We start from the raw sequence: 12510 nt of genomic DNA on the forward strand, positions 1-12510 counted from the left end.
ATGGAAAGGCAAACTACAGGTTGGACAAATTAATATGAAGGCAAGAAAGGTCAGATACTAAAGAAAAATAAGAAAGACAGCAATGAGCAAAAAATACTTCTATTTTCTCACCACCAACACCAGTATTCTTACAGGCAGACATTCTAGTCACTCTGCTGGTGATTCCAGGGCTTAGGCTGGATGTACATATGAGAAACCAAGAATATCCTTTTTAATGCTCCAATGAACTTTACCATCCATTCTAGAGAACAGTGTCTTCATCAGCCGTGACAAGACATATTTTATTACTTTGAATACCATAGGATTTTACTGTAAATAACACCATCTCTAAAGAACAGAAGCTTAAATTGATGTGGGAAATGATGTAATGCTACACAGATTTAGAAAAAAAAGGACTTTATTTATTTATGCTATGCTATTAAAAAAAAACAACAGAAGGGCCTTTTACAATCTCTAATTTAATTAATTTCCACAAATCTTCTTTAAATAAAAATGGAAGTTAACCGATGAATTTCTGGGATTTAATTTTATCTAATGACAAGGTGCAAATTTTGTTTCAAATTATTAGAAAAAGATTTAATTCACAACATATGAACAAAGAATACTGCCAAATAACACAAAAACAGGGCCAAGATAGTATTAAACAGACATGCTGCATTTTCTTCTAATACCCTTCTTGGGAAAAGAAAGCTGTGGAAACTTGCTGGTCAAAAGCAAGGTTTTATCTTATACCCTAACAAGAGTAAAGTAAGAAACCTAATCATAAAAGAGATCAAGGTAAAGAAGCCACTGTGATTCAAAGTTTTTAACCTCTCTGCCTCCCAAGGACAGTGTAAAAACAGAGCTGACCTAGACAGGGTGAGTAGGGATGCCACGAGCCATCTTTGCCACCCCTCTGCTCAACAAGGATCACTAAGCTGCCTCTGACAGAAGTTTGCCTAACTGCTTCCCAGATTCTTCAACAGAGATGCTGCAGCATCTCTAATCCATCAGCTGCTCTGCTTCACTAATTTTACACTTAAAATGTAAGTGTAAAATGTCTAACTTAAATCTCCCTCACTAGAATGTAAAAACATTATTATTCTTCTACTGTTCCCCATAGACAAAAGGACAGTTTAGTACTTTCCTCTTGGCAACAACTTCTCATGTATTTGAATGTCAATCCGAAACCTTTTCTTCAACTGACTAATTCTTTCAAATTGTGGATTTGGGGAAAGGTTTCTAGAATGCTGACCATCAAAATCATAGCTGATTTTCTCTGGACTTGCATGGAAGTCACAGATCAATGAAAGTATGATAAGGAACTACAAGCACACTGTAACTTCCACAGCACTGTGCTTTCCATGCCAACACACACAAATGGTACCAGCCCACTGCCCTTGGAGCTTGCTGAGTGCTGCTGTTCTTCAACTAAAACTGTACCTCAGCACTTTTTACTAATAAAACTGCTGAATGTGCAATAAAGACAAACATATGCCTAACTTAAAATCTATTTAACTATAAAAAAGCCCTAAACCAAACCTCATTAATTTAAACTTTGCACTCTGTTTTTGGTGTGACTTACCCTTGCCACATCATATCACCTAGCCAAGGCACATTGTTTCTAAACAGTATTATTTCATTAGGTAAGTACTTATTAGGTTGACAGACATTTCACATACACCCATTGCAAGTTGCTGTGCAAAGTCAGGGGAACAAAAGTAAACACCATGTGTTCATACACCTGAAGACAGTTAAATCTATTAAATAAGAAATTTAAGAAAGTGTATTATCTTATGAAGATAATTAGTTCCTTTTGAAACAGGTGACAATGACAGTGAGCTATAAGCAATGGGAATGTTCTAGATTGGAGGGAATCTCTTGCTCCTTAAATCTCATTTGGATTAGGTGTCATTGATTCCCTGGCTCTTGTTAAACATTATCAGCTAAACTTGCTAGACAGTGTTCCCAAGGCAGGGATCCTGGAGCATTGAACCTAAATCATCAAAATAAAAGTGAAGTTACTATAAATTAACCATAGGTGAGTCCTTACTAAATGTTAATTTTAAACTACATTATTGAATTACATCATCCATCATTAATGAAACACCGAGTCTCTGACTACATATCCTTCACCAATTCAATGTGTATGTGATTAGGAAGAGTGATTTATTTTTTTTCCACTGAAGCAATAGCTCTATTTTGATGCTTGCTCCAAGAATTTTACCATCCCATATCAGCATTGTTGTGACTTCAGCAGAGCGTCCTTGCTCGTCAAGGTTACGCAGGAACCCTGAGCAGATGTACTACAAAATAGAAATGTATGCATGAGATAACACATTCCAAGTAGGTTTGCCAGTCTGTGGCACCAAGCATTTCCAGCCCCCTATCAACTGTAGAGCTGCTATTTGCATTCTGTACTCTGTACATGAAAGCCCTACAGCTGCCTGTGGCAACAAAGGAAATGCAAAACTTGCTGGAAGAAAATAAATAAAATAAAACCATTTCCTGTGGGACAATTCAAAGTCTCACCTCATCATTCTGAGACATCAGGGATTCTGTGTTGCCTCTGTTTTTTATTAATAATGCAGCAACAGTCTTTCAACCACTCTTTCATACGAGGAGCCTTTCCTTTGGAGGTGATATGAGTCATGTGATTACCTCAGTCATCTGGAGTCAAAGGCTAAAAACTGATAGAGGTTCTCACTATCAACTAGCCCATAATTTGGCACCCAGAGAAGCAGTAATAAATGAGTGTTTATCTACTCAATGGGGAATTTCATTTCACTCTCTGCCCCCAAAGTCATTACCTGCACAATAGGAATGAGCAATGGAAATTCACAACATAATAAACTATTACGAGCTTACTGCTTAAACAGCATCTCAAAATCATTTTCTGGACTGGAAGCTATAGGTAAACTGTGCTCCACAAAATAAGAAAAATTTGTTGATATGACGAAACAAAAGGTATTTGCATCTCCTAAGAACAGAGAAGCATTTTGCACTCCAGATAAACAGTTCCTTCTGTTCTCAGTATTGTTTTCCTTGATGAAGAGAAACATTAAATAGTCCTAATTTTCTTTTTTAGAAACCATTTCAATAAAAGTGTCACTAAGCAAAATTTATACAAGTCTTTTTATCTAACTGAAAGTTGAAAGACATTTTCTATCTTGTTGAAAAAAACTTATGTGATCAAAAGGATAAGTAATAAGAAAATACTGTTCAATTAACCTGGTATTTACACTGGCATTTACACGTAGGTATATTGTCAGTAAGTAAAAAAACAATACTTTTGGTGTAATATCAACTCACAGTCCTGCACAAAAACTTACCTGAATAATAATTTTTTTTTCTAAAATTGGCATCTTACTTAGAAGAATTGAAAATATTTGTAAATATAACAGCACTTAAAATAGTCAAATTCATATTTTTATCCAGTATTTTAGTGGAATGTATTGGTGTATCATTTTAAAACTAAGACATTAAAAGACGGCTTCAAGCAATACCTCTCCACTGTCTTAATCTTAAAAAACTAATCTCTCATCACTGTTATATTTGTTCAAGCATGAAAACATAATATTTTCCCCTTTTCTTCACATTCTGTTGAGATATTTCAGTCTAGAAGTCTAAGATTGTCTAGTCCAGCACTGATATGACTGAAGTAACTGTGTAGTCATCCTGTGATCCTATGCAAGGCAACACAGCAAGAAAATTATGTAGTCATTAAGGGAGCAACAGAAGCCACTTACATAAATTACTGTACAGTAATTCAAAAGAATATGAGGAGAAGAGATGCTTGAGGCTTATGCTTCTTTATTCTGTAAGCCTTGAATGTATTATTTGCCCAAACCTTGGGTAAGAGACCACCTGGTATTGCCTTTTTAAGCTTAAGTGAACAAATCAGTTTTTCTGTTTTTTCTAAAAAGTATTCTTTTTTTTTTTTTTAAGCAGATAATATGGTATCTACAGTTTCTTACTACTGTATAGTGACTGAACTAATATCCCTTAATATTAAAATAAGCAAACATCCTAGCTCACCATGAGGATTTTCTGTGTTTTCTTCAGTCACAGGGGAAACCAGAAGTGAGGATACCATCCTTTCTCGGACCAAAGGAAAGTAATGTCTTCTAAGAACATATTTGGTTTAATGAAAATAATATGTTTCCTTTCCTAAAACCTACTGACATGATAACTTACTCATTTTAATTTTTCCCTGTCTATAGGAAAATAAAGACCACAGAAAGGAACAGACAGCTAGAGGAAATTTGCAGTGAGAATCAAGTCCTGATCACAGAAGGCACCATCTACATGCACAAGTCTTACAAGTCCCCCCAGGTCTGGTTGATTTCAGTCACCATGAAAAACTCACACCCTGGATTTTTCAGTCTTGCCTTCAGGTTCAGAATAGAGACAATTAAATTACTTCACATTATTCAAATTATTTCCCAGGCAGTAAAATTAGGTGGATTAGATGTTTCTCTCCGAGCATCAGTGAAGAGTGCTCCCACCATGAGGTTTATGGATGTCATTCTCAGCAGAGGGGAACACAACTGCTCTGCAAGTTTCAGGGAATTCCCACACCAGCAGCCTTCGATCTTTGACAGTACAGAGTGTGGAAATGTTTTTTTCCTTTTTTGTGCACTTTTTTTGACCAAAGGAATAGTGGATTTCAGTCTCTAGCTATGAAGTGTGCGCTTTTCATTGACCATAAAATTGCAAAAGCTTCACATTGTACCTGATCATAATTGTAATAGCCTGGAAACTGCCATATACATGAAAAGTATCAGAATTGCTTATGAGGCCTGGCTTGTGTTTTTCAGAACTTGACTCATTTTTTTATCAAAACTTCACTTTTACCAATCACTGACTTGTGATTTATCAGAAAATATTCATGCTTAGAATCAGCATTCTGTCTCTGTGCTCTGATACTGACTATCTGAAACAGGACTTTCACTAAGAAGTCATCAGAAAGGCTGAGGGAGATACAGGAAGGTGCAGCAGAGAGCAGGAGAAGAGCAGGATGGGTCAGACCTCAGCATTTATTTTGTTGGTGAGCCTGAACATTTAATATTGCTCAAAGTCTCTGAAGAAGAGCAAAAGGAGTAGAAAAAAAAATCCCTGATATTATTTTCTTGACAATTATTTTAGGACACACTAATTTTTCTCTGCTAAGAAAGAGGAGTGGACAACCTAAATTTCAAAATCTTCAAATTATCTGTGTGAATCAGAAGGCTGCATGCATGGAGGGCAAACACTGACATTTATTTTGTATAATAGTGCATGTCTTCAGATGAATTGTCACTGGAATAATATTATTCCCACTCTGCATGTCAAACATTAAGATAAAATCAATATGGAGCCACGTTCCCAACATTTTTCACGCACCTGTGTTACCTCCCTGGAGGGTTTTGCCACACTTGGCTTTTGGCTCCCCCAGGACATGGGAAGAGGTTCACTGCAATCCTCCTGCCCAGCACAGCCTCCGAGCATCAGCAAGGGCTCAGCAGGACCCCGGCATCTGTGGAGGGAAAGTGCAAGGTGAGACAAAGGTGATTGGTGGTAAATTTGCTGCTCTGTCAGCAAGTCCTAAAAAATAGAAAGTAAAAAGGGTGTTTTCCACAATACAGATGACATCCTCATTTGAAATTATACAGTTGGAGTTGCTTTGTGACAGACACGTTCCATTCTGTCTTCAGACATGATAGGAATAAATCCACAAGAACAGCTAACCTGCAAAATACACTTAGGCTCACATAAAAGCTTGACTTCATAGATCCCAATTTTTTTCCCTGAAAACATAATTTCCTTTTGAACTCATAGTAAATTAGGCTTCATTGCATAGCTGAACTAGTTCTCAAACAGGCTCTGCACTTCAGTTTACCTCATGATCAGATGTTGTCAAAAACAGTTAATCAAAAGTGTCACAGTTTCAAGGAAAGAAAACCCCAGAAAACTACACCACACTACTCTTTTCTTCAAATAGGATGTAGCAGATCTCCCTCCATGTTTACACTCTCCTGGAACACTGCTCAGACAGCTGGTTTTGAGCTTAACATTCCAAAACTGCCAGTCTCAGAGGAGCTTCGTTTTTTCCCAGACAATGTGCATCCCTGTGAATCATTGGCACCTTTCAAACCTGGATTTTAAAAGATACCTATCTAGGTCAAAAGGTATTTCAGGATGCAGTTCCAACACATTTCTTCTGGATCAGGTGTAGGTATGATCAGGTATACCCACTGCTTACTCCTCATTACTGATGTGCCAAATCATTGCTCCTAAATATGGTGACCTAGTGCTCCAAAATACACTCGAATTCCCATCTCTATTCTGTTCCTGGATATTTTGCTTTATGGAATGGCGCTCAGTTTCCTTGCCTTTTTCTCCACCCCAAGCTTCCAAAGCTCAAGGCCAACATTTTTCTGATGCCTGTGGGAGAAAACCACAGCTAATTTCCATGGCACAGATGGGGAAAAGATCATAACCACAGCTCCTTACCTTCACTGGCTGCAACAGATACCACACTCAGTTATCACTGGCAGGATGTTAGATATATTCAAGTCCAATGAAATCAGGGAGGGGACTATTCAGAGAAGCAGCTCCTGCACATCTCCTTACTGAAGGTGAAGAGTCAAACATGATCCCAATACCACAGGAAACACATGTGGCAACTTCTACTACTAAGACTCAAAATGAAAACTTGTTATCTTGGGCCAAAATATTTGTCTATTTTTTAAAACAAGATTTTCAGAAGAAAAGGTATCTCTCTGGAGAGATGACAGCGTGTTTGGTCTCATCTGTGGATGCATACTGACAGCAGATCCTGTACAGGGATGTCAGATGAACTCACAAACTTGTGGGGGCCCATGTATTTATTGCCTTCAGTTTCAGAACACAACAGCTTTTAGAACCAGCAACCCTATAGACCAAGACCCTATAAACTAAGGTAGCCCAAGGCAAGTGTAAAACCTACTCAGTTTGTGTTGTTGGGTAATAGCACACGATGCAAAGTCATGGTGCCACACACCCATTTCCTTAACGCATGAGATCTTTTGTTTTAATTGACACTTGTGATGCTGCTGAAAACAAATTGAAACTTTTCAAAAAATCTGAGAGGATCTTATGAATCAGTGCACAGACTAGTCTTTTCACCAGCCACTGACACGTGACTTTGCTCAGGATGGCTGGTAGAAGAGGATGAGTGTATGTCATGGACCAATGACTAGACAGAAGTTTGGCCAAAAGGGCTTACGGTTATAGAAAGAGCCATGTCTTTCATAGTCAAGAGAATCCTATATTATAGGTGCTTATAAGAACAGCCTCCAAAAGAAAAAAATCTCATCTGAGCCCATTTTATAGGATTTATATAAGTGAAGGACCAAACAATCCTATCCTGGAATCAAACTGTGATTTTAGACAATAAAAGCATTTCAAAACTCATTGTTTAGACACAATTCTCCCTCAAACTTAGACTGAAACTTCAGCTTCCCCCACTACTTCTAAAAAAACACAGAGAATGAAATATCTCAAGCAAAAATTACTGTATAATGTAGGGAATTTATAGAGATATATGCAACATTTAATTAATAAAATATTCACCACATCTTTTATTAGTCAAATTTTTCGAGAACTCAAAGCTTCCAACCTAAACCCCACTTATCATGAGCTGAGAAGTTAGCTGGTTCTTATTCCTAAGAGGCATGGGAATTCCTTTGCAATCTATTGAAAATATCATTTGTCTGTGTACTGGTACTTAACTAAAAGAAAGCTATTGAAAGAACCAATTCTGCTAATGCTAATTTGCTACAACTTTTTTTTATGCATGAACAAAAAATTATTCTTCTATCCCAGTAAAACAGAAATACAAAGTGCAGGAAACAATTCCTTCAATCCTCGTGGAATAGGCATTAAAAGGTTCAACAAAAGTTACTATCTCAGACTGTACATTTACTATTAAATTATTGATGAGCTGCTTCTATTGTCATTTTTACTTCTGTTACCAGAAATTAAAGCAAATTTTAAATTTCTAAATACACCATGACTAGGGAAAAAAATCATCTTCATAGGCATGGGGATTCTCTGCAGTCCCAAAGGAATTTTCATAATCTCACAGGTATCTTCAAGTCCTAGAATTTGCATTCTGCTTCTTGGCTCAGCTTGCAGATGTTTAAAAATACATGCAACAAGACAATTCGCTTTTGGCTACACATCTAAGAGGCTCAAACATCTGAATTATTCTGTCTGAGGTCAACTACAATTTATGTGCCAAATTAGGTTGAAATCAAGCTAGGAAGAGCTAAGAAATACTAAGATCATTGGTGCTTGGGAACTTGAGGCTATTTCTGACCAATGTGAATCATCTCAGATCTTCTTCCAGGAAAAAGAGGCATTTTCAGGCATATTTCAGATATGAAATATACACTTACAACTTCTGAATCTCTAGGCTTCAGAGATTTAAATTTTGCTGTGCAAACAGATATAAAATGTGGATTAGAATAGCAAAATTTTGTAAGAGTGTTCCTTGGAATTTGGAAGTCTAGAAAACAAAGGATGCACGTTCCATCATATGCACTTGTATGCCAACAAGATTTGCAATAAAGACAAAAATACATGTTTCCCTGGGCTTTAATAATCCATATCACTGTATTGTTTAATATAAACAGATAATATTTTCCAGGAATTCAGGTTCAAGGCTTAAAAGAGGTATACATCTAAATGGTATAATTCCACCAAAATTTTGGATGCAGCACTAATTTTATATATATATATACCAATATAATTTAGTCAGTTAACAAGAGAATCAATGTATCAATGTTTATCCCAAAATATATGGGCTATTTTTTACACAATTCAAAACTGTGAACTAGCAACTCAAGTAAACTTACCACTTTTACTCTAAAATAATTTTCCATAAATATCTAAATGATGAAGGATATTTCATGTAACTATCTCCTGAAACTTTTCAATGCAATTAAGGTAGAGCTAAAGAGAGCTCAAGTGATTTTCCTCCTCGGGGATTCATGTTTAAGTAAATTCCCAACCCACAACCTAAAGCAATCTTTGCGTTCTATTTTCTTGGAACAGATAACACCAATATTAAAACTAGTCTTGGGAGGGGACAACTTGAAACAGAATTATCCATAAATGAAAATGCTAATTAAATTAGCATTTTTTTCCTTTACTAAATATACTAAACTTCAAAGTCCAAGAAGGGATTTTAAAAATCTAAAGTAGCTATCAGCCTTCAGTACTGTTAATGTCTCTCCCACTCACTAAAACCCATCCCCACCAGCTTCTGAGTCTTATCTTACTTCTTCCAGGAACTGAGAATAGAATAATGAAAGAACAGTGAGGAATGGACTGAGATGCACTGGTAGATATTTGTTTTAAGACGGAAGAACTCAACAGCATAATTCACTATGTGCCAGCCATATTTTTCAGAAATAACAAGCATACTACCATAAACCTGGAATTTAAGCTTCAAATATGTTTTAATGGGCTGATTCCAAAAACATTGAAGATTGCTATCGATCAAGAAACTACAGGAAAAAAATTACTAACAAGGAATTGCTGGTATTTTTTCTTTCCTAATTATAAAACTTTTAATAGAAAATCAAACTTTAAATAGATTGTATTCAGCCAAAGCCCTCTTTCTGTACTAGTACAAAATTAAAAAGGAAAAAAAAGTCATCCTTATCAGGGAGAGAAAGAGTCAGAATCTATTAAATCTGTCTTGTCTGACACAAAATTAAAAGTGTGACATAAAAATCTAGCTAGCCTGACACAAAATTAAGGTGCTCCAGGTTTAACTTTAAAGAACACAAATCATCTCAAATGCAAAAGAGGAAACCACAGGATGCAGTTTCTAGAAGCACAAAAGATCCAAGATGCCAGCTGAATTCATTCTGTAAGCACAGAGTGCAATGATAACGATGTAACTGAATTCCTACAAGAGACTTGGAGCTGCACAAAGAAAAGACAACTCTGGCAAAAGATCCAAGTTGCCTGATCACTACGAGTTCCTAATGAACACCTGTGCATTGCCTCCTAATGCAAATCAGAGCAAAGGCTGAATACTATAATTTAAGAATTCATTTTCAGTGCAACCTTTAAAAAATATGGAACTAAACACTGAAATAAGCACCTCATTTCTGGAGAAAAAAATCCAAGCCCCCTGACCTGCAAAAATAGTCATGCCAGTGCTGTGTATGCTTGTCCTTGACCATGGCTCAGAGCAGGCAGTCAAGGAAGATTATAAAGCTAGGACATATTCCTCCCACTTTCTGGTTAAACTAGAGATTTAAACCTAACTTGAATGAACAGGGTACATGATGACAGTTACATTTTACAGCCACTGTGATGTCTACCCTCCAAGAACCTCACTAATTCCATTTTTATCTTATACCTTTGTCCTCCTTAATTTCCTCTGGCACTGAGTTCCACAACTCTGCTTCACACTGCCAGCAAGGGTTTTAAAACTTGTTCTTCCTGGGAAGCAGAGCTGGCTCTTCTCTGGTCACCTTCTCCTCTCAACATCCTCATATAAGGAGAGCCAAATCTGAACTAACTGTATCACAGAACAGAGAGACTTCTCTTCCTTCCCCTCTCCCCTCATCCCCCAAATTCTTGTATCAACCCCTTCATCCTGTGAACACAGCAGAAAATTCCTTTTCTAAGAAACTCTCTCCTCCCAGCACACTCCTGCCAGGAGGCTTATGACTGCTCTAGCAGTCAACCCTGCTATGTTATTTTGGTCCACAAGTCTTTCCTGAGCTGATGCTACTTAAATTAAAGTTATGGCTGTATTTAAATTAACCATAGCATCTATGAGGATTAAAATCACCATGTAGGAAAGCCCTCTGACCTGCTAGTTGGTTCCTTTACCTTAATAAACATTCAACTGGCCAAAACTGCCACTTTGTATATAATCCCAAGAAAGACTCAGCAACCTGCTCAGAGGAGGTAAAAAAACTCCTCTGAGACACAGTGCATTTATCCTGAGCCCAACCAAAAATAATAAAACAGAGGGAAAGGAAATTGATGGAGAATGATCAAGTTCAAAAATAAGGTACAATTTCTTTCAATTAGAGAGAACTGATGATAACTGAACCAATGGCCAAGGGAACACATTAGTCTGTATTTCACCAGATTCACTGAATCACTTAGTGTGACGTGGAAGATATGATAGTTATAATGAGATGGCTTTAAGAAGGGAAAAAATAAGATTGAACAGTAGAAAACAGCATTGGTTAGTGAGATTTGCTAAACTAAGAAATGGTCCTCTCTGTCAATGCAATTTAGATTTCTTAGAAAAAATAAAGACAAAAGATAGTGGGGAAAAAAAAACATTTAAAGAGAGAAGTCCACATGGAGGGGTGAAAAAAAATTAAATAGATTTTCCAACAAGTTCCTCTACCACTCTTCTAAGAAAAGCTGTACAAATCTGACCTCTGCCTGAAACAACCTCTACAGAGTTGCAAATGCTGATGGATGGCTATCATTTACTCACCAGGCAGACAGTGCTGTGGAACACGGATAATTTAAGGGATGAATCAGATTAGCTCAAGTTGCTTCCAAACCCCTTTCTCTCTCCCTGATTGTCTCCCTCCAAGGGCACTATCTCACATGAGTGTGACATTCCAGAACAATGAAATTGGCAAAGAGACGAAAGAAAAACTCATAAGGATGGATTTAAAAAAAAAAACAAAACACCAACAAAGAAAAAAACCTGCACAGATGCAGAACCAAGGATGCAAAATTACTTCCTAAATAACTCTTCCAAAAGAAACATTCAGAGAAAAAGTTATCATTTGCTCCCCAGACCCTGAAAGTGCCCTGCAGTAGTACTACCATGAATTAACACTTCCTTTCTACAGACATGTGTTACATACATCACATGAGTACCTAAGTGAATGGTACCAAAACTGTTATCTTTTTTTTTCCCTTAGTGTGACTCATGCCAGCTGGACTAATCTAAATATTATTAAACATCATTAAATATATTAGGTTTGAGCTTTAATTGTGCCAGCAGGGCTAGTTCAGAAAAAGAACAGAAAAATAATATTTTAATTAATTATATTCCCAGGCTGTGGTGATGGGTGCTACCTTCACTACTTACATACAGTCTCAACTATTTTCCATGAATGGATAGGTATGTCTACCAATCCTTCTGGCAGGATTTCCTCTGCTGTTCCGTGGTGCAAGATTTAAAAGGCCATCCAGGAAATTCTATAATGTGCTATAAAACTGAGGAAGCATTTGAGTGCCTAGATCACCTTCCCAGGGGACTTTCCACACTTACCTGACTAAATTTCGTTGACTGTCCCTGGAAAGTGACCTGCTTTCTCTACTGACAGCAGTATAACCCTACTTTTATTCTGGCATCTCTAAGAGATACTCAAAACAGCACTTTCCAGGCACGGTGCTGGGAAGACCAGAGGGATTATTTTACAGCAGTAAAAATCTACTGAAAATGGCTTTTGCATATTATGGGTCCTACACCGTTGCAACATTCAATATTTTTATGAATATTCT

General features: G+C 37.0%; 1 long non-coding RNA gene across 1 annotated transcript in view; it reads right to left on the minus strand.

Annotated features, from left to right (window-relative positions):
- LOC132327498 (uncharacterized) overlaps positions 1-12510 on the minus strand; it is a 71535-nt gene that overhangs the window by 47171 nt on the left and 11854 nt on the right. Inside the window, exon 2 of the long non-coding RNA XR_009486537.1 lies at positions 5365-5497. This is a non-coding gene — a long non-coding RNA (uncharacterized LOC132327498). The remainder of the gene's footprint in view (positions 1-5364; positions 5498-12510) is intronic.

This window comes from Haemorhous mexicanus, chromosome 5 (genome assembly GCF_027477595.1).
Source record: "Haemorhous mexicanus isolate bHaeMex1 chromosome 5, bHaeMex1.pri, whole genome shotgun sequence".
NCBI classification, from domain to species: Eukaryota; Metazoa; Chordata; class Aves; order Passeriformes; family Fringillidae; genus Haemorhous; species Haemorhous mexicanus.